General features: G+C 41.2%; 1 long non-coding RNA gene across 5 annotated transcripts in view; it reads right to left on the bottom strand.

The window, feature by feature from the left end:
- Positions 1-1,985: 1,985 nt before the first annotated feature.
- Positions 1,986-23,382, bottom strand: part of LOC116272363 — a 99,202-nt gene continuing 77,805 nt past the window's right edge. For 2 of the 5 annotated variants that reach the window (XR_004181075.1, XR_004181071.1), the window contains one exon: positions 1,986-12,203. This is a non-coding gene — a long non-coding RNA (uncharacterized LOC116272363). The remainder of the gene's footprint in view (positions 12,204-23,382) is intronic. The other 3 variants (XR_004181074.1, XR_004181072.1, XR_004181073.1) reach the window with 3 other exon arrangements.

The raw sequence follows: 23,382 nt of genomic DNA, 5'->3' as shown, positions 1-23,382 counted from the left end.
TCTTGTTTCTGTAGTTCTTTTAATTGTAATGTTAGGTTGTTTATATCAGATCTTTCCTGCTTTCTCTTGTGGGCATTTGGTGCTACAAAGTTCCCTCTACATACTGCTTCAAATGTGTCCAAGAGATTCTGGTACATTCTTTGTTCTCACTGGTTTCAAAGAAAATCTTATTTCTGACCTCATTTTGTTATTTACCCAGTAGTCATTCAGGAGCAGATTGATCAGTTTCCATGTAGTTGTGCGATTTTGAGTGAGTTTCTTAATCCTGAGTTCTAATTTGATTGTACTGTGGTCTGAGAGATAGTTTCTTATCATTTCTGTTCTTTTACATTTGCCAAGGAGTGCTTTACTTCCAACTATGTGGTCAATTTTGGAATAAGTGTGATGTGGTGCTGAGAATAATGTATATTCTGTTGATCTGGGGTGGAGAGTACTGTAGATGTTCATTAGGTATGCTTGGTTCAGAGCTGAGTTCAAGTCTTGGATATTCTTGTCAACTTTCTGTCTCGTTGATCTGTCTAATATTGACAGTGGGATATTAAAATCTCCCATTATTATTGTGTGGGAGTCAAAGTCTCTTTGTAGGTCTCTAATGACTTGCTTTATGAATCTGGGTGCTCCTATATTGGGTGCATATATATTTAGAATAGTTAGCTCTTCTTGCTGAATTGATACCTTTACCATTATGTAATAGCCTTCTTTGTCTCTACTGATATTTGTTGGTTTAAAGTTTGTTTTATCAGAGACTAGGATTGCAACCCCTGTTTGGTAGATCTTCCTCCATCCCTTTACTTTGAGTCTATGTATGTCTCTGCACATGACATTATGGGTCTCCTGAATACAGCACACTGATGGGTCTTGACTCTTTATCCAAGTTTCCAGTCTGTGTATTTTTATTGGGGCATTCAGCCCATTTACATTTTGTTATGTATGAATTTGATCCTCTCATTATTATGTTATCTCCTTATTTTGCCCATTAGTTGATGCAGTTTCTTCCTAGCATTAATGGTCTTTACAATTGGGCATGTTTTTGCAGTGGCTGGTACCAGTTGTTCCTTTCCATGTTTACTGCTTCCTCCAGGAGCTCTTGTCAGGCAGGCCTGGTGGTAACAAAATCAGCAATTGCTTGTCTATAAAGAATTTTATTTCTCCATCATGAAGCTTAGTTTCACTCATAATGAAAGTCTGGGTTGAAAATTCTTTCCTTTAAGAAGGTTGAATTTTGGCCCTCATGCTCTTCTGGCTTGTAGAGTTTCTGCTGAGAGATCCGCTGCTAGTCTGATATGCTTCCCTTTGTAGGTAACCCGACCTTTCATTCTGGCTGCCCTTAACATTTTTTCCTTCATTTCAACCTCGATGAATCTGACAATTACGTGTCTTCAGATTGCTCTTCTCTAGGAATACCGTTGTGATGTTCTCTGTATTTCCTGAATTTGAATGTTGGCCAGACTTGCTAGGTTGGGGAAGTTCTCCTGGGGATAATATACTGAAGAGTGTTTTCCAACTTGGCTCCATTCTCCCCTTCACTTTCAGGTATACTAATCGACATAGATTTGTTCTTTTCACATAGTGCCATATTTTGTGGCAGCTTTGTTCATTTGTTTTTATTGTTTTTTCTCTAAACTTCTCTTTTCATTGCATTTCATTGATTTGAGGTTCAATCACTGATACCGTTTATTCCCCTGATCAAATTGGCTATTGAAGCTTGTGCATGCATTGCGTAGTTCTCGTGCCATGGTTTTCAGCTCCATCAGGTCATATAAGGTATTCTCTACACTGTTTATTCTAGTTAGCCATTTGTCTAATAATTTTTCAAGCTTTGTAGCTTCCTTGCAATGGGTTCGAACATCCTCCTTTAGCTTGGAGAAGTTTGTTATTACCGACCTTCTGAAGCCTACTTCTGTCAGTTCGTCCAAGTCATTCTCCATCCTGGTTTGTTTCATTGCTGGTGAGAAGCTGCAATCCTTTGGAGGAGAACAGGCACTGTGGTTTTTAGAATTTTCTGCTTTTCTGCTCTGGTTTCTCCCCATCTTTGTGGTTTTATCTACCTTTGGTCTTTGATGTTGGTGACCTACAGATGGGGTTGTGGTGTAGATGTACTTTTTGTTATGTTGACACTTTTCCTGTTTGTTTAGTTTTCCTTCTAACAGGTCTCTCAGCTGCATGTCTGTTGGTGTTTGCCAGAGGTCAACTCCAGACTGTTTGCCTGGGTATCACCAGTAGAGACTGCAGAACAGCAAATATGGCTGTCTGATCCTTCCTCTAGAAGCTTCATCTCAGAGGGGCACCTGGCTATATGAGGTGTCAATCGGCCCCTACTGGGAGGTGTCTCCCAGTTAGGCTACAGTGGTGTCAGGGACTCACTTGAGGAGGCAGTCTGTCTGTCCTCAGAGCTCGAATATCATGTTGGGAGAACGAATCCTTGCTTCAGATCTGACAGACAGGGACGTTTAAGTCTGCAGAAGTTTCTGCTGACTTTTGTTCAGCTATGCCCTGCTCCCAGACGTGGAATCTACAGAGGTAACAGGCCTTTCTGAGCTGCGGTGGGCTCTGCCCAGTTCGAGCTTCCCTGCCCACTTTGTTTAACTACTTAAGCCTCAGCAATGGTGGACTCCCCTCCCCCAGTCAGGCTGCTGCCTCATAGTTTGATGTGAGACTGCTGTACTAGCAGTGAGCAAAGCTCCGTGGGCATGGGACCTGCTGAGCCAGGTGTAGGATATAATCTCCTGGTGTGCCATTTGCTAAGACCGTTAGAAAAGTGCAGTATTTGGGAGGGAGTGTCCCATTTTTTTAGGTACCATCTGTCACGGCTTCCCTTGGCTATGAAAGGGAAATCCCCCCACTCCTTGCACTTCCCAGGTGAGGCAATGCTCTGTCCTGCTTCAGTTCACCCTCGATGGGCTGCAACCACTGTCCAACAAATCCCAATCAGATGAACCAGCTACCTCAGTTGGAAATGCAGAAGTCACCTGCTTCTGCATCGATCATGCTGGGAGCTGCAGAATAGAGCTGTTCCTACTCGGCTATCTTGGAACAGACCCTGCCATTACTTCCAATGGTAAAAACTGCAATTACTTGTGCAAGAACTTACCCTTCAACTGTTTCTTTCCTGAATTGCAAGTATCAGTCCATGAGTCAGAGCTGTCCTCAGCACCTCACATTGCTCCCCTGACTTCCACTGCAGAGAGTTTGGCTGCTCACACTTATTATTATCACTGATGCCAAAACGTGAAGACTTCTCATGTCTTCAGCACCCAGGAAGCGAGATGCAGGACCAATTAAAATGTTAACAGTTTGTCTGTAATACACACATAACCACATACAGCACCATCTTTATGAAGCCTTAAGATGATATATTCATTTTCCTTGTCATTTCCATGGAAAGCTGCTCTTCGTCACACGGGGAGGGTCCAGTTCCCTATCCAAAGTGGCATCAAGGAGATGCTATAACAAAAAACGAAATGCAATTAGGGACCTGCTGTTCCTATTTGAATGTTTAATATCAGCCTCATGGTTGGCACTATCCATTCAAGATGCCAGTCAATGTAGCAAAGTGTTTGGGTGATACCAGTGTCTGAACCTATCCAAGAGTTGGCTAGCTCATGCCACCTGTGTATTAGGAATTGAACATGGGATTGTATCACCACCTTGGATGGCCCACCAAGATGTGCCCTGGTGCCATAGTGAGAGGCAGCCTGAGGGTTTTGAGAATGGCACAGCCAATTCACGTGCATGCCTGCTAGAATCAACAGGGCAGGGGTTTTCTGGTTCCTCTCCTGACCTTCAGCAAGTGTAGAGAGGTCTTGAGGAGAAAGGAGTGCCTGACGAAGCTCTCAGAGTCTTTTGCATCCGCATGGCCTGTATTTTAGCTTTTCTAGCTGCAAATCATAATCCTGTTCTTTTATTATATATAAAAAAAAAAATGTTTCTTTTTTACTGAAATGGCAAGTATATGAGAAAGTTGTTTTTGCTTTGGAACAAACTGATAGGGAAGAAAAATCATCCCAATGGGCTACCTCAACTGGTATCTAATTCCTTTGCAACCTGGAAATAACTGAAAGAAACATCTTCTGTTATAGACTAGAGACTCACAGAAACCAAAATGGGTATAGTGTTCGCCACACGAATGCCTTTAATGCAGCTCCCTTAGTTTCTATCACATTGCCATCCCAATTACTCAACACTGCCAGAGAAGATGTGTTCTGTAGAATTATCATGAACTATTGGTTAAACTGTGACACTTTAAAGTGTCAATGGCCAAAGTTTGTTGCTGCAAATTTGCTCAAACCTATGCACATGCAAACTTTTGTGGGTGTGCTCTCAGGTTTATCATTAATCCATGTCCTAGTGATTATTATCAATATGAGCATGACACATCCATACAAGTGTGTCAAAACTGTAATTGTAAATGCAGATGAGCATATTCATTTTGACAATGGAACCAGCAAACAGCTGGGTATGATTTTTGAGGACATTCACTGGAATGTTGCATTCTCAAAATGCCTGTAATCCTACCTCACTTTCTGAGACTTGTTGCAACCTCATAAAAGCAAGGGAACGATAGGCTACTAATTTTCAGGATAACATAATATGGCTGATTTTATGCAAAATTAATTACAGCATTAGAAACCAAATTATTCTTTGCCCAGGTGGTTTTCTCATCCACCCACAAAATCATTTTATCCCTCCCCATTGTCAGCCTCCTGGGCTTTATTGGATCATTCAAACCACTTCATCCTCATCACTAATAAACTGGACTGTGAGCAACATCTCGGCCATGTAGGTACTTTCCTTTACCTTCCTTCTGCGGGCACTGAGATTAAAGAAGGAATTCTGTCTCCTAGTTTAAGAATCCATACTGAAGGAAGGGCATGGTCCAAAGTCCACAGCTGTTTTATCCATGCCAAGAGAAGTCCTGCTGGCAAAGGTGATGAAGTACATGATGATCTCAGAACCCTTCTGTATGTGTTTGAGATGTCTGCACTTAACAATATTGCATGAAGTACGTCCTGTTTCTCAGGCTCTGGATTCATGAAACAGAGCTGGGAAAATGGAGCTCTAGAAATGACAAATACTTGATTTAAAGGTTAAATTGAAACTAGGAGTACAACAAGGGTAAGATTTCCCATGGTAGCTACAAGATGGACTAAATGTATCCTCAAGTTTTCTCTGTAGAGGTTGGTCCTATTCTTAATCACAAAGTGATCCACAGGTCCAGTCAATAAGACAATGGGAGCAGTCAAGACCAAAGAGTATTAGGACATGAGAATCATGATGGAGCATATGGTATGATTCTGGCCTCCACTGCCAGAACCCCTGGGTTCAAAATTTGACACTGCCAGGAACTGCTCATTTGAAGAATTACTGCAATGCCCTGGGCCTCCATTGCTTTCTCTCTGAAATGAGGGTATTTAGAGTGTGCCATTGTTTCTGGAATATTACCTATGAGTAAGGGAGGAATTTCTCTTCTGGACAAGAAGGAATAACATAGACTGGCTTAACTCTCCTACCAGTAACAACCAGAAAAACAAACAAAACATATGAAAGACGGTTTCATGACTCTAGAAATAGGGCATGAAGGACATTGCTCTCTGAGATCCAGGAAACTAACAAGGTAAGCACCATGTTTGACACAGGTGACTGCCTTGTAGGTTGTAGGGCACACAAACCACTGGGGAAAGAACCATCTGAAATAGAGAAAATAGTGCGTGGTGCTCACACAGGGCTGGAAAAGTGCCTGTTTTCACCAGCCAGATTGAAAAAAACCTTGTAATTCATAAGCCATTTGGCTACACTACTCAGAAAGTCTTGTGTGAATAGTGGGGAATATTTAGCTCCAGGCTGAGTCCTGCTCTGAATCTCCCTAATGATTCGCAGTAACAAGGCTCCAACGTGCCAATTGTCTCCAAGTAACTTAACCCAAAGTGAGCAATCACTCAAATATATTTGCAGGAATATAAAAATATCTGGCATACTAAAAAGAAGATTCACAGTGTTTGGCATCCAATCAAAAATGTCCAGGCATGCAAAGCAGCAGGAAAAACTCATCAGCAGACACTGACCCAGAATGGATATGTACGTGATATCATATTTTTAGGTCTCAAAATTTTGCCCTTGGTTTGCCTCTCAAAGTCTCGTAGTTTTAGGTTTTATATATAGGTCTATGATCTATCTTCAGTAACATTACGATGCATGTATGTTTGTGTGTATTACTTGTAAGCATGAAGTTCATTTTTTTGCATATGAATATCCAGTTGTTCCAGCACCATTTGTTGAAAATACTACCCTTTTTTCACTGAATTGCTTTGTGCTTTTGCCAAAATCAGTTGTGCATATGTGAGTCTATGCTGTTATACTAATCTAACTTGTCTGTCTTTATGCCAATACCCCACTCTCGATTACTGCAGCTTTCTAACACAGCTTGAAATCAAATCGCATTAGTCTTCCAACGTTGTTCTTTTTTTTTCAAGTTTAACATCTTAACATTATTATGTCTTCCAACGAATGACCAACTTATATCTCCTCATTTACTTACATCTCCTTTTATTTCTCTCAAGATTTTTTTGTAGTTCTCAGGGTACAGGTCTTATATATATCTTTCAAATTTATTCCAGAATATTTCCTATTTCTGATGCTATTGAAAATGGTATTAATTACTTTAAATTTTGATTGTTCAGCTAGTACATAAAAACAGTACATGATTTTCTGTATATTGAACTTGTGTCCTGTCACTTTGCTCAACTCAATTTATAATAGTTCTAGTAGCTTTTTTGGATATTCAAACTGGATTTTTGATTATGCTGTCTATGCATAAAGATGGCTTTACCACCTCCTTTCTAATCTGAGTGTCTTCTATTTTTATTTTCTTACTGCACTAGTTCTGATCTCTACGAAAATGTTGAATAGAATGCGGAGAGTGGGTATTTTTATTTTGTTCCTAAATTTAAAGAAAAGTATCCAGGTTTTACTATTAACTAGAATTTTAGATTTTTAGTAGATGGCCTTTATCAGGTTCATTGAAGGAGTTCCCTTCTATTCCTAGTGGCTGTAGGATTTTAATCAGGGCTGCAGATTGGGTTTTTAAAAACGGCTTTTTCTACATCTGTTGAGATGACCATGTTGCTTTTTATTTTTGTGTTTCCCTCTATTTTAATTTGACAGTATTGTGGCTAACACTATTTGGTCTTCAAATGTTCTTACTTCTGTGACATAACCTAGCCTTCTTTGGCTGAGTGTCTGTGCATGATTAAATAGATTACAGTATCACATTCTGCCAGGACCCACATGGATGCAAAGTATTCTTTTACTAGCAGAGTATCACCTGAATCTGAGCAACACCTCAGAGGTGATGGAACTGAAGAGGAGTGAATCTGCCCAGGCAGGAAGGGTTCCCTTACAAAACAGTGTGATTCCAGTTTGTGTTCTCGGGTGTAATTACCTAGGAGGGTTTCTTCAGTCTTCTGGAAGGAGGAAGACGGTGTTCCCCACTACTCAGAGAACTGTTGTAGGTGTTCCTCCTACTTTTTTAAAAACTAAGAGCTGTGGCCAGCCTGTCAGAGCACATCCTCTTCTCTCAGGATTTGCTTACTGGTCTGTTCACCTTGATAGAAGTTACTCTTCTCTGTCTGCCATATAAATTAACACCATTCACTGGAATTTCTATTTCCCAAAATTCTACTTCCGTCTTAAAGTCTTTTCTAAGCATGGTTTCTCTATACATATTTGGTGCACCCTTCAGCAATTACAAAGATACTCCAAGGTCCTGCCATGATGCTGAACGAAATTCAGATTAGAAAAGTGATCAAGGAAGGCAGCAAAGGGTTATCATTGTGGAGATGTAGAAAAAACTCCCAGTTGTGAATCCTTGCACACATCACTGCATATATCTGTGCTTGACTTTTCTGAATCTGAATTATTTGATGAACAGGGTACCTTGCAGTTTGAATGACACTCAAGCTCTCAGAACTTCTGCAACTTTAAAGTCCCGTATTCTAAGAGAGAACTGTATTTGTTAAGCCTAGGGGAGACAAGCTTGTCACTTCAGCTTTCCCCTTATTAAAAAGGTAATTTGTGCTAATTCTCCAGTACATAGCACTTAAATTCACCACAGAAAAGACCATTAGGCATAAAGTGATACTATGTCACCTTTGAACATGTACTTAGCACTTTTCATTGTAAAAACTTCAGATTTCTTAGGTCAGCAAAGAGAGGCTTCTGTTTAATCGTTTTGCATCATCGGATATCAATCTGCAGGGTAAGGAACATATCATTTAGGAAAACGTGAAAGGTAAGGTAGGCACACCTAACTTAACAGAAATTTCTGCTGAAGCCCTAAATTAGCGTGTTGGTCTCCCCCATAAGCCTTTCGGTTTTTAGAGAACAGACACTGCGTATTATATTAAGCTAGGGGAGGACTTCCAAATTGCATAACCTCTCAGAGCTATCAATGTGTATTGTTTCTTTCCATCTGGATCTTCCAAAGACCTCAGCAGCCTGCCCAAGGCTTCACTGTCCTTGCAACAATCACGGCCTGATAATGATGGGAAGAAAAGCTGCAGACTCAGTGCTCCTTGTCTACAGCGAATGGTGCTGATTCCTGTTGCAAAGTAGACCCATTATCAGAGGCACATCAAGTCACACTGTTCCCTTCCCTCCTGTTCCTTGGGCCTGCAATGACAAAGACATGGCAGAAATGCCACTATTCCCTACTCGTCTGCTTTGGCCAGATGCCACTGATGGATCACTCAATTCTTCCCCACAGAATCGTGCCCTACAGATCCTTCTGACAGAGTGCCAGATATCCAGCATCACCTTTGCAGTTTGGGAAGTGGCCCCCAGCATCCACCCAGCACACCTTCCTTGTTGTCGTCCATGGTGCTGCGATTCTGTGTGCCTCCCATGCCAATGATCTCGCTCTGTGGGTCGCCATCCAGGGTGATTCCCACCCTCTCACTACCTGTGAACATTTGGTAATATCCAGAGACATTGTTGGTTTCCACCATTGAGAGCGGATGCAACTGGCATCTAGTGGGAAGAGAACAGGGACAATACTGCATATCCCACGTTATATAGACCCCCTCCCATAGCAAAGAATGATCTTGTTAAATGTCCATAGTGCTGATGGTACATGGATGATGTCCCACAGGAAAGAATAATATTCTTAAATCTCAGTAGTATCAAGGCTGGGGAACCCTGGTGTGTCTAACAGGGAAACCGGGGATTCTCTCTCCTCTAGGATTGGACTCTGTCCCATAATGCTATCTACAATGACTGGGATTTTGATACCTAAATCTTCCCTTAGGAAGAAATATTTCCTCTGGAAACTTAATTATCCTGCCAATGCCCCCCTGCTGGAGTTCGACTTCTTATTTTTATTGGTTTCCTGGAAACCTCTCATTGCATTCCCTCAAGTATCCACAATACCCAAACCATGCATGTGTATGACACACTATGTTTAGCTTGCAGAGCATCTCATGCCAGAACCATTCCTGGCAGTTTGCTTCAGCTCATTCTCCCATCAGAGCCCTGCTTCCCTATGCCCAGTTACCAGCAGATATCCCAGCAGAGTCTGCTGCACCGGGATAAAACTGTGGTGACGAGCTAATACTGAACACTGCCACCAGCAGAAATTGGCTCAAGTGCTGCCTGCTAACAACTGAATAAGTAAACCTTTGCTGCAGAACCAACCATACGTGCAGGTCTTCTAATATCTTTCTGAGCTTATCCTAAAAGAACTTTTTCACATTTCATTGGCAAAGCAGGAAGATATATGTATGTCTTAAGTAGATATACAAATAATATATATTATGTAAACTAATACATATATTCTCAACAAAGGAAATATATTTTATATATAGACTATATATAGACACTATTCTATGTATAATATATATAGAAGTCTATATATTGTCCTAGCAAACTCCTACAGACTTATTATTCTATATATAGTCAATATATAATCTATTAACAGACTATTATGAAGTCTATTAGTCTATTATTAGTAATAATAAACTATATATAGAATGACAATATAATCATCTAAGATTCAAGTTATATATGTCTTCATGTTCTTGTCAATGATCTGTAAACAAGTAGCACAATGTTGTCATGCTGCACATGTAAACACTATTTGATGTTTGTTTAAACATGAAACTTTAAGTAATGTAAAAATGACTACTATGGTATGTATTTTATTGTTAATTAGTACTTTTGTTTATATTATTCATCAATTCATCCATCTGTCCATCCATCCCTATGTCTATCTATCTATCTATCCCATCCATCCATCCCTGCCTTCCTCCTGCTCTCCTTTCCTTCATCCAATCATCCACCTGCTGCATTCACCTACCTACAAGTAAGCTAGATGCTGTGCTGCATTGCCTTAAGTAATAGTGCTGATGAGGGGGTATCTCCTGTACACAGGCAGTTCTTCTGTTTTACTGACTCAACAGTGCTGTGAAAATCTGATATAAACATGTTTAAACAAAATCCTCTAGAGTTACAAGACAGGTAAATGAATGAACTGTACCCCTAAATTGATTCTCTCACCTGTAGAGAAAAGCCTTTAAAAAAGTTTAGGATTTAACGACTTCACTGGGGGGTGGGCAGGAACGCTTCCTAACAAATTCTCTGTGTCATTTTATTCATAAAAAGTATACGACGGGCACTCTTAGCATGCATACCAAAGTGTATGCACGTAAATTAAGTGGTGAGTAAAAGACTTCAAGACCGCTCAAAAAACCTTCCTGATTTCCTCTTTTAATGATACAGATACCATGTCCACCATCTGACCATCTGTCAGAAAGCAATGAAAATCCAGCAAGGTCCTGAAAGGTGCTGACTGTCTTAAGAGTCAAAAACAAACCTCAAGTTTCTACATGGTCACTAGAAATCATTTTCTTTTTCCACCTCCACTGAATAAAATGTGTTAATTCATTTTCCATAGCCTTCTGCATGAGACTCATGATCTGCAGGTGTGACAGGAGGCCCCTATCAATTTTGTGTGTATAGAGGGACACTATGACTTCAGACAGACTAGGGAAGATTAGCCCTGTACAGGATTAAAATGCTCCAACCTATAGAGCAGCAAGTTGTGTTTATTTTCAACATTACTTTCATTATGGAAAAACCACAATTTAGGTGCCTTAGATGAGACCTGCTTGTGGTATGCTTGCTGTATAACATGACTCCACACACTGTTAGGACAGCAAAAGCATAGCGATGTTTTGCCTGCCTTTGAGAGAAGCTACAGAGGAGGCTTCACCAAACAGGATTATCACAGCACAAAGAGAATGACTTTGCTGGCCTGTGTGAGTAATTTTTCCACGTCGTCTCCATATGTACCATGTAGAAGAAGCTGCCATTTATAATGGGAACTGATAAAGAGAAAAACGCCTAAGGAATTCATTGGACCTGGAGGGGATTAAAACACTTCATGATTAAATGAGCTGGTGAATGAGCTAATGAGCTGTCTGGGTGGTGAGTACATGGCAGCTGGCAATGCAGAGGCCTCTCTTCAGCCCTCTCCTTGGTCCTTTCCATCCTGACACCGTTGTACACAGCCCAGCAACCTACTTAACAGGAGATGAGAGGTCTACAAAGCCAATAACCTTCAGGATGGATTTATTTTCTGGTTTTCACAGGGATGCCCTCAATTCTCCTTCCTGCAAATGTATTAACTGCTGACTCCTGAAATAAAAGCCGGTGTCTATAGATGTGGTTGCAAAGTCAGTGTTTCCAAAACAAAGATGTGTTGCAGTCCCAGATGAGGCTTATGTTGTTTTCACATGTTATGTTGTTGTCTCCCATGCCTATATTAACGTTCAATTCTATATCGTCTTCCAGTAGAATGTTCATGGGGTAAGGGGTTTCCAGAATATTCCTTGACACAGCAGTCCAGAGAAATCTTCCAGAAAAATGAGATTCCTCCCATTAAATGAGGGACTCGGAACCTGCCTTGTACAATGGACACAGAAATGTTTCCAGAAGTGCTTCCAAGGACAACTCTGTAGTTGAAACTTCACTGAGGCCTCTCAGGCATGGACACCTACCTTTAGAGCAAATAAATGAAGGTCCCGCAAAGCAGCACTCCAAGGAATCTATTCTGGGTAAGTCTTCACAAAAAGTATCCAAAGGTGGCATGACTCATGTCAATATAAATGCAACTCATCTGCCTTGTTTTCTTGAACTATTTTGAATCTTACCTGTAAATAATGACAGAGGAGGCAGATTTAACCTTAAATGCCTATCCTCTTGCATGAATGGTTCCTTACATGTCATTGAGGCTACTCCTTAATTCAGAACTAAGGGACCTGCTCTGTGAGAGCCCCCTACCTAGATTCCTTGGCAATGGGCTCTGCTGAGCATTCATGACAAGATGGCCCCTGGGACACCTGTGAGGGCAACCCAGGGCGCAGCCCATGTGTCTCTTCTTTCCTTTAGATAGAGAGGGATGTCAGCATCTTTTCAATCCTGAAAACAGATGGGAGGTATCTTTCTTTCCTTTCTATAACCTGAGATTCTGATGGAGCCTGGGCTAGAAGATCAACCTGGCCCATGAGGCTAGAGAAAAGCTAGAATGTGCTTGATGTGAGGCCTGGCCTGAGGGCAGTGGGAGGTAGAACCATTATGGTGTGGACCATAGCACACTGTGGAGAAGGAATCAGGCCCTGCGGGAGGGTACAACACCGTCGGGAAGAGAACTAGGGTCCACTAAGGCTGAGAAAGGTCTCAAGGAGTATCAGCCATAAACCTGAGTTTCCAAGGCTGTCCCTTGGTTTGCTTGTGGGGCTATTTGTTAAAAAAGGTTCCATGCTGACCCCCAACCTGTGTTTTTCTATATATAATCCAAGTACCAAGCTCTGGATTTCCTGCTGCTTGTGGACTGACCCGCACAAGCTCATGAAGATGAAGTTGGGTTGGGTGTGGTGGCTCATGTTTATAATCCCAAAACTTTGACAGGCTGAGGTGGGTGGAACACATGTGGCCAGGAGTTTGAGACCATCTTGGCCAACGTGCATGAAACCCCATCTCTACTTAAATACAAAAAACAAACAAACAAAAATTAGCTGGGCGTGGTAGCACACATCTGTAATCCCATCTATTTGGGAGGCTATGGCATGAGAATTACTTGAACCTGGGAGGTGAAGGCTCTGGTGAGCCGAATTTGTACCACTGACCTTCAGCCTGTGCAACAGAGCGAGACCCCATCTCAAAAAAAAAAAAAGAAAGAAAAAGAAGGTGATGTAAGAACCACAAACACACAATACTCTCCAGCACTGAAGTTTCCAGTGGTCCTCCAATTTCCTAACTATACAGCTGTAACTATACAGCTACAGGAAAAATAAACCAGGGAAGTATGATTTACTTTCAAACAATACAGCAGCAACAATAATATACCACACTTTTTTAATAGAAAGAAAAAACAATAAATATTAAATACTGCATGACATTAGCTTTTATCCTCTAAGCTGACAATAGGTGGGAAGAGAATGCTTCAAGTGCCCACTGGTTTGCCTCTTTACAGATTAAATTATGTCAGCTTCTGACTCAGATTCTCCCTCTCTTAAAAGGGGGGGCACTAAGTGAGCTCTAATTAACATTCACCAACTGATTCTCCTTGTCAGCTGAGTCCTCATCTGAAGGCTGCCACCTTCCTTCTCATATACAAGACACCTCAATGGCTGGGGAAAGCAGCTTAGCATCAGGAAGCAGATGGCCTGCAGTCAGGCTCTGGACGAATCAAGAGACAGGAACCCCTAGAGAACATTCTAGAAGAAATAAAGGATGTGAGGGAGGAAAACCCCAGGGATAGTAGCTGGGAGAAGTTTTCTTGTTATAGCAAAAATAATTTTAATGAACCTAACATTCTTAGGCATCACTGAGGAAACTGGAGATATGAACAGGCTCTGTGGGAGGTAGCACAGCCCCTGAATATGCCCACACCTCAACTCCCAGGACCCTACATGTAGCCGCTGAAGGCTCAACAGGGCTTTGCAGACATCATCAAGATTAGAAGATGAGAGTACCCTGGATTATCTGGGTGGGTCTAATCTAATCAAATCTGCCTCTAGAAGCAGAGACCTTTCTGCAGCTGCACCAGGAGAGAGACTGCAGAGAGGAGAGCACAGGTTTTGGAATGGCTCTGCCTCCATGGCTAGTTCTGAGGTGCTGCACTCCCTGTGAGGGCCAGATGGAGGCTTGTGGGAGACAAGGTGTAGCCCCCACTGACAGCAGCAGGAAGACAGGGCCTCAGTCCTCACAGTCAGGAACTGGGATATGCCAAGGACCTGAATGAGCCTCGAAACAGATTCTTCCCAGAGCCTCTGGCAGGATCCCAGTCTGGATGACATCATGATTTCAGCCTTGTGACACTTGACACAGAAAACCTAACTATGCCATGCCTGGAATTCTGACCCACAGAACCATGAGATGGAAATCAGTGCTGTTTTAAGATGCTAAGTTTGTGGCCATTTGTTGTGGCATTGGTCAACGGTGGATCCAGGAAGTGCTCCAAGGTTAAGCACTGGAACACTTCTATAAAGTTGTCAGACTACACCTAGCTGTAGATCATCACACTAACAAAACAAAACCAAGCAAGCACATCTTCTGGTTATGTGAAGAGGCCATCAGCTAATAGGGCAATCCATATACGTCCCCATTACAAGTATCAACAAAGAATATGCCCTAATTTACTGATGGCTGAGAGACAAAAACCTGGCAAGGGATTCAAAACCCCACGGTACATCTGCTTTATTTGTACACAATTCAGGTGCAACTTCCTTGTGCATTCACATAAGAAAGCAATGTTTTCTTTTAGAAAACAATGAGGGATAGCACTTTAATGCAGCTTATGACCAAGATGTGTGATGTGATTCTGGACACTCAGAATTAATTCGAAGAAAAGCTGGTCCAAGACCCACAGCATATCACAAAGATGTGATCCTCTCACAGGCATTTCACTCAAGCTGTTGTCAACTCCAGCTTAGACTGGAGTGGCCAGATATCTGGGTTGATTCCTAGGATTTCGGGTGTCAGAGCTACACTGTGATGGCCTGGACAAAATGAGACTTCATCACCCCAGTATAAACAAAGTGATAGGGACACAGTCCACTTTCGATACCTTTAAAAAAGAGAAAGTCATCTGTGAATCCACTGCCACCGTTGAGAATTACTGGGGCTACTAACACAGTATGTGTCTGATACCGTATATGACTAACTCAGTGTTTCTTAACCATTTCATTCATTATCACCCCCTAAAAAACCTTTTTCAGTCATTTTCCCCCAGCAAGGAATCCCTGTAACATGTTACAACACAGATATATTGTATTATTTCTGTATGTATATCTGTGCTTTATAAATTAATAAAAAGTAAGATTTCATTTTCACCTCCCCAAAGCCAGTTGTTACATTTTAGGACAAAATGCATCGACTATTCTATTCAGTTTTACTCAGTTGAACAGTTTTTGAAGAACCTACTCAAACCACTCTCAAGGAAGAGTCCCCTTGACCTGGGAGAAGAAAGCTCCACAGAGGGGGCAAGTAGCTGAAGATTTCAGAGGGAAACAATTTCACTACAGCGAAAAATCTCTCCAGCCCCAACCCTTCCACCTGGAAGCTCACAAAGGAACTGCAACCTTCCAAAGTCAATGCACAACATTTCACATCTATAATGTGAATAGGGAGCCTTTCAGTTTCATGGAAGAATTAATACACTGAAGAATGTGGAGAACAAACAAATGAATCTCCAACAAATAACACTATTCCAGGTAGTAGTCTTAAAATATGCACTCCCTCCAACGTCACATTTTATAAATGAATGGATTAATGGTACCCGGTGTTTGGCAGATGGGACATGCTGTGTCACTATTAGCTATTACTATGATAACAGTGATTCATTTTATAGACGTTATAAAAATTCACTATAAGTTTAAAAATTACTGGAGCTCAGGATGGGACTGGAACTAGCACCTTATATTTTAATGAGTTTGCCACTGACTATCTCAATTACTAGCCAGGATATTGATTAATTGCAAATTAATGGCATTTTTCGCTTCCTGATTGTGTTTTTGAGATTCATCAGAAATGCATTATTTATATTAGAAGCCAGGCTTTAATCAATAGCTATCAGCAATTCAAGCATGTTAGACATATTTTTAGGAAACTAACACCTACATAAAGTACTGTCTTGGGCAAGCAGAAGACAAAAAGCAGAGCAGACAGCTCTCTGGCTCTCTTGGAGTTCAAGTCTTGAAAGCAGGGGACATGGACTGGGGAATCCTTGCTAAGTCCAGCCCTCTATGGAGCCTTGTTTGAAGCACATGGTCCTCTGGGGCATGGAGCAGTGAAGCAGTCCATTCACTAGGATCTGGAAGGTAGGGTTTGAAGGACTGTGTTAAGATGACTCAGGATGTCTGGTCAAAGGCAAGTCGTAAAAGATAGGCATAGCTGTATCAGATGGATGTAGCCACTGCAAAATGGAAAGTGTGGGGTGAGAATCGCAGGCAGGGGAAAGAATTTGGCAGAGACAGTTACTGGCAGCACTCCGGTGTGGAGAGGCTCATTGGGATAAGATGGACACGCAGTCAAATAAACACTGTCCATGTACTGGAGGCAGGCAGAAGACAAAGTCCTAAAAGTAAACCAGAAGTAGTGAGGGAGGGAGGCAGCAAGGGGCCAGGCTGAGTAGTTTGTGTTTTACTGGGGGGTGGGAAGAAAAGCTGGGGAGGGTGAGATGAGGTCACAGTGGAGCAACCTGGTCTTGTGAGTGAGTGTTTTAGAAACATCAAAAAAGCAAAACCAGTGATTTACCAAGAAACTCTTACCATTCTTAAGGTAGTGCCCCCTACACTAGCAGAATTATTTATGCCTAGTAAGATTATTTGGGAATATGACCACTTATTTATTTATTTATTTATTTGAAATTCAAGATACAACTCATCCACTGAAATACCTGGCTTGGTGTCAAATGTTTCATTGAACAATGGTGGCTTAATTCAGATCGGCTAGTTACATGCTACCTGCTATTAAGATGGCCTCATGCAAATTGTCATTCTTTGAAACTGCTAGTATGTGGTGAAGGCACAAATGCACACGGAACCGGAAAAACCACTTAGCAGTTTCACTGGTACAACAACACTGTACAAATGAATTACAAAGCAACTTTCAAGAGATGTTACACACGTGGTAACAAGTAGTCACTGCTGGCCTGTCATTTCAGCAATTGTTTGTTTGATATATGTGTCTGTGTGTATAAAGAATGAGAAAAATTAATTGCGCAGTGATGCATTCATCAGGAATCACACTGAATAAAATGGAACAAAAATATCACAAACAAGTACCACATGCAGATTCTATTAGATTAATGGTGTTCGTAATTGCAGAGGAAAATACTGTCACTATCACTTTCGGGTGTTCAATTCAACTTATCTGAAGGGGCTGGAAAAAGATCAAGTAATTACTAACCATACTTTGAAATGTGTTCACACACCTATCCAGCTGATGTGGGAAGAAAAGAATATAGGAACTACCCTGTTTACTGTCCAAGGAGATAAAGTTTCCCCCTTTATTCCATTAACTATGGAAAAACCAGATAATTGTGTTTTTAAAATGCTACACATATAATATTGTTTGTTTGTTTCTGAGATATGGTCTCACTCTGTCCCCCAGGCTGGAGTGCACTGGTGCAATCATGGCTCCCTGCAGCCTTGACCTCCACAGGCTCAGGTGATCTTCCACTTCAGCCTCCCGAGTATCTGGGACTACAGGCAAGCACCACCACACCCGACTAATATTTTTGTGTAGTATTTGTAGAGATGGGGTGTTGCCCTTAGACCAGGCTAGTCTTTAGCTCCTGGACTCTAACATCTAGCAGAACTTTTCTAGAGAATTTTCTTGAGAGATGGCCACTTCAAGGGAAATAACTCAGTTTATTGACAAAAATAAAGTCTGAGTTTTCTAGAGAAACTGAGAATTTTGGAAATCATGCATCTACCACCACAAGCTTGACAACTTGCCAGAATTTAGGATTACCTAATGAGACTTATCTGATAGCAACATGAACAATGTGTGCTTTTGATGTTATTGTAATGTGTCAACATTTTGGATTTCTAATTTTTCAGCTATGCAGTATTTTCTGAATAAACAAATGCATAATATTACAAAATAATTCATTGATATAAGATCCATTAAAAGTTTAAAGCTGGGTAATAGATTTTAAGATATACGAGAAGGAAAAGATTACTGATAGGGTTTCAATTTCCACATAGCAACTAACTCTTAAGAAACTTGTTGAATTCTGGTGCAGTAAAACAGCCACACAAAAAAAATGGAGCTAAAGAAAGAAAAATAGTTAAAATTATCTTAAAAGACTATTAAAATACCCCTTCCTTTTCAAAGTAGTTTCTGTATAAAGCCAGATTTCCAACAAATACTTTAACCCAACCAAGGTATACCAAAAATATACAGAATCAAAGAAAAGAATACAACTTTTTGTATTCAAAGAGAGACACTAAAGGTATCTGCAAATATGTAGCAATAAGAAAGTGACATTCTGGCATTTTTGTTTTGGAAATACAGCTATACTTAAAAATATTTATTTTACCATGTAATGGATTTATTATACTTTTGAAATGAAGAAACATTTTTAAAATGTATTAATTTTTAACATGGTAAATATCAAGATATATAAGCCACATAAACAGAACCTTTTATGGATCCTAAATAACGATTTTTAATTTGAATTTTTGTTGTTGTTGTTGTTGTTGTTGAGACAAGGCCTTACTCTGTCTCCCAAAATGGAGTGCAGTGGTGTGAACACAGCTCACTGCAGCCTTGGCCTCCTGGGTTTAGTGATCCTCCTGCATCTCAAGTAACTAGGGCCACAGGTGTCTGCTACTGGGCATAGCTATTGTTTTTGTTTTTTTAAATAGAGATGTGGTCTCACTATGCCCCCTGGGATGGTCTTGACAGCCTGTACTCAAGTGATCCTCTTACCTCCCAAAATGCTGGGATTACCTCCCAAAGGGCTTACCTCCCAAAGAGCTTACCTCCCAAAGAGCCTCCTAAAGTGCTGGGATTACAGGCATGAGCCACTGTGCCCAGACCCTAAATGATTATTAAGAGCATAAAGGAATCCTGAGACCCAAATGTTTGAGAACTGCTATTCTTCAAAGCTGAGTGAAAATGAGATGTCCTGGTCCCTTTAAATAAAATTGTGGTACAGAATCTTTGCCAAGTTTTTACTTAAAAACCATATTATCCTGCATACAAAAAGACCGATTACTTATAAAATGTGATACACACACCTTTATACTGTACATGTATCAGCCCATACATGCCCGGGTGTGAACATTCATATACAGATGTGTGACTTAGAAAGTAAATGTCCTCTAAAATCCCACTCTTCGGAGATAACCACTGATAACAATTTGGTAAGTTTTAAAATACATTTTTAGGTAGTATCTACATTTAGCTTCAACTGAAATGAAATCATCTGACACACATAGCCCTGAGATTTATCACTTAAGGACACGTCGAGGGCAGCTTTCAATGTCAGTGCTTAAAGATCTGACCTCATTCATTCTATTTGCAAATGCAGTCATTATTCACTCAAGTCTCTCATTGAACGATATTTAGGTTACTTCTTTCAATTGCCTGGCAATGAGAAAGGATGGACAACCACGAAGTACATTCCTTGGTATGGTGGCGACTGCTGACTGCTCTCCTGGTCCCATGCCCAATCTTACTGAATTTCCATCTCAGATATGCTTTTATGTCTGGCTTCCTTTGCTCAATGGATAAGATTCCCCTGGGCTGTTGTATGTGGCTTTCGTCGCTTGCTCCTTTTCTCTACTGTAGAGTATGCTCAGCCCAGCTTCTCCATCTGTGTTTCATCCCCTTTATAATATTAAACGCGTTTATTTTAAAGTCTGAATCTGATAACTCACACTTTGTCTAGAATCAGGTATCTGTACTTTCTCTCTCTTTTTTAATCATGTGGCCTCCTCTCTTCTAATGCCTGGTCATTGTTTCATGGGCAACATTCTGTTAGTGGACATCCTCACTCCTGGGTATGGGGTTTGGGGTTATAGCCTGAGGCCTGGGGCTTAGGAGGGCCAATCTTTCTGTCTCTACTAAAACTACAAAATTAGCTGGCTGTGGTGGCACGTCTGTACTCCCAGCTACTCAGAAGGCTAAAGTGAGAGAATCACTTGAACCCAGGAGGTAGAGGTTGCAGTGAGCTGAGATCCTGCCACTGCACTCCAGTCTGGACAACAGAGTGACATTCTGCCCCACTCCCACCTCCCCACCAAAAACAAAACAAAAACCAAAAAACAACTCGGGCTTCTTGCTCCTGTTAGCCACTTATTCTGGGGACAACTCTAAGGGCAAAGGCCCTCACTGCTCCCTACCTGGTTGGTAATCAGATCCCTTCAAAATAACACTTAAGAGTTTCTGTCCAGTTTTGCTCACTGTTCTTAAGTGGAGAGTTAGTGCAGCTTGCTTATGTCCTATCACCAGAAGGAGACTTGGCTCAAGTTTTACATGTTAATATTTGATCCGAGTAGGATTCACCTTAGAGTTAGAAAACTAAGAGCCCTGAGGTTTATGTCCCCCTCTCCACTGGCAAGACACCTACCCTGGTATTACTTCTTGAGTGATCCATCTGTTTCACAACAATCTGAAATGCCACCTTGATCCTTGCATAAACTCCCAAACATAACGAGGCTGAATTCACTGGTTATTCTCACTATTCTAGTTTGGGTGAGGGCAAGTCCGAGAATGTGTACACAAGCATTGTGGAGGACAGATCAGGTGAGGAAGGTACAAGGTACAAGAAATGTACACCATGTCCAGGGGTGGGAGAGTTCATGGGCTTTACTGCAAATTAACCCAGTTCAAACATTTTTAAGAAGCAGATTCCTCAACTATGGCAATGTTATGTAATGTAAGGTGGGGAGCCATGCATACAAATAGCACTAGTGCTACTTATGGGTCACATGTTCTCTGTATTCAATATACCATTCTCCTTCAATCGCAGTGAAAAAAAACAATGCCCAAATTTGCCAATAATCTGTGGTACTACATTAAGTGACATGCTAAACATTTTAGCCCAAAAACATCCAATAATTATTAGCAATAATTTCTAGTTAAAAATGTTTTGAAAGTTGACACAATTGTAAAAGAGAACTGGTAATGCAGGACTAACCAACTTAATGCACCACTGTATAGGGAAATAGTGACTAGACTATATTTTTACTGGCTAGTTCTCTGAAACCTCAGTTTCAAAAAAGACTCAGTGAACACAATATTGTTACCAAAAATGCACAACCTATTGAAATGCCCGAGTAGGGTAGTGGCGTTTTTATCAACAGTTACTAAGTCTTTAAAAAGTGTTTCAAGGAATTTCAAGGCATGGATTTTTTAAGGCGTTTGAGTGACAGTCAAAGAATGAAAAAAATATGATTTAGAGCAGTGGTCCCCAACGTTTTGGGAACCAGGAAATAGAAGACAACTTTTCCTAGACCAGTGGCGAGTGTAAGGGGCTGGTTTTGGGATGAAACTGTTCTACCTCAGATCATCAGGCATTAGATTCTCATACAGAGCACACAACTTAGATCCCTTGCATCTGCAGATCACACTAGGGTTCATGTTCCTGTGAGAATCTAATACCGTCTCTGATCTGACAGGAGACAGAGCTCAAGTGGTAATGCCAGTTTGCTAGCTGCTCACTTCCTCCTGTGCAGCCTGGTTCTTAACAGGACCAATACTGGTCCATGGCCAGGGGACTGGGGGCTTCTGTTTTAGAGGATGCAATATTAGATGCTTTTTGCTGGAAAGTATTTCCAAAGACATGAGCTTTTTCCGTAACACATATCACTCACACATACACTGCTGATGAAATGAAGCTTTGGTATATTTTCCACTGTTAGATAAGTATCTGCCTTTAAAAGAGGAATAGTGGACCAGGTATTCATCTACCAGTATTTTCTCCACACAAAGCACAGGGCACAGTGCCATCTTAGAAGTTCTTCAGTCAAGCATAAAGAAGATATTTGAAGGCAAGACATATGAAGAGTAATTACGGGAGGAAGGAAGTTCATTCTCTTCTGAGATTTGCTGTTTTTCTCTTGCATTTAATGAAATTATTTCTTCACTTCTCTGCTTTTGATAGAGTGCAGAAGTGCCCCATGCCTCTTATTTGTGTTTTCCCAGAGACCATGGTGCCCCAAGACTGGCTCAGCTCTGGCACAATTCTGCAAAACAGTACCGGGATTTACGTGCAAGGAATCTGTGTCTAGGTCTCTGTGGGGCAGTGAACTTCAAATCAACAAAGCAATGCCCCAAGTTCCCCAAGAATGACGAGCAACTCTCCATCAGAGGCAGAGAGATTCTGCCACCAACTGTAAGCCCTGGAAACTAGTCTGGAGGAACACAGTCAGCTAGGGATCTGACAAGAAGCCAGAACACTCACTGTGCTGTGACCTGGCCAAAGCACAGCTCCACCTCCTATCAAAGCTGATGATGCACCCAAGGGGATGGAGAGAGACCGGTGGTGAAAAAGACAGCCTCTCTATCAGCATCTCTGCAGCTGTAGTGGCAGGAGACAGAGATATGGATCAGAATAGGTGTCAGATTGGATTTGCGCAATAACACAGAAGGGGAGTGCCTTCTGCATTTGTGGGAAAAACTACAGGGAAAGAAGAAGGTAATATGGTTTGGCTGTGTCCCTACCCAAGTGATATCTTGAAATGTAGCTCCCACAATTCTCACGTTATGGGAGCCAGTGGGAGGTAACTGACTCATAGGGGTGGGTCTGTCCCATGCTGTTCTTGTGATAGTAAGTCTTATGAGACATGATGGTGTAATAAGGGAGAGATTCCCTGCACAAGCACTCTTTTTGCCTACTGCCATCCATGTAACATGTGACTTGTTCCTTCTTGCCTTCCACCATAATGGGACGCCTCCCGTCATGTGGAACTGTGAGTCCATTAAACCTCACTGTGAGTCCATTAAACTTCTTTCCTGTATAAATTACCTAGTCTCAGGTATGTCTTTATTAGAAGCGTGAAAACAGACTAATGTAGAAGGCCACGCTATAGCTGGCAATGTAGAGTTTCTTTACCAATGGTTTTTAGGAACTAAAAATGAAAGAGCAAGAAATAACTACTAAATTCTAGTTAAGTAAGAAATGGCATCAGTTATTATTAAAACTAAATGCCACTGTGTGCTCCTAAATCACTCTGTGGCAACTTTCAGTGATAAAATGGCACATACACAAAAGGTTAAATAAAAGTGTATGGAGAGGAATTGAGTCCCTTGATGCAAATCTGTTTCTTTATCTACAGAATCAGTGACTGGCTTCTGTGTCTGTTGGCTTCT

This window comes from Papio anubis, chromosome Y (assembly GCF_008728515.1).
Source record: "Papio anubis isolate 15944 chromosome Y, Panubis1.0, whole genome shotgun sequence".
NCBI classification, from domain to species: Eukaryota; Metazoa; Chordata; class Mammalia; order Primates; family Cercopithecidae; genus Papio; species Papio anubis.
This window is presented reverse-complemented; position numbering and strand designations above follow the sequence as displayed.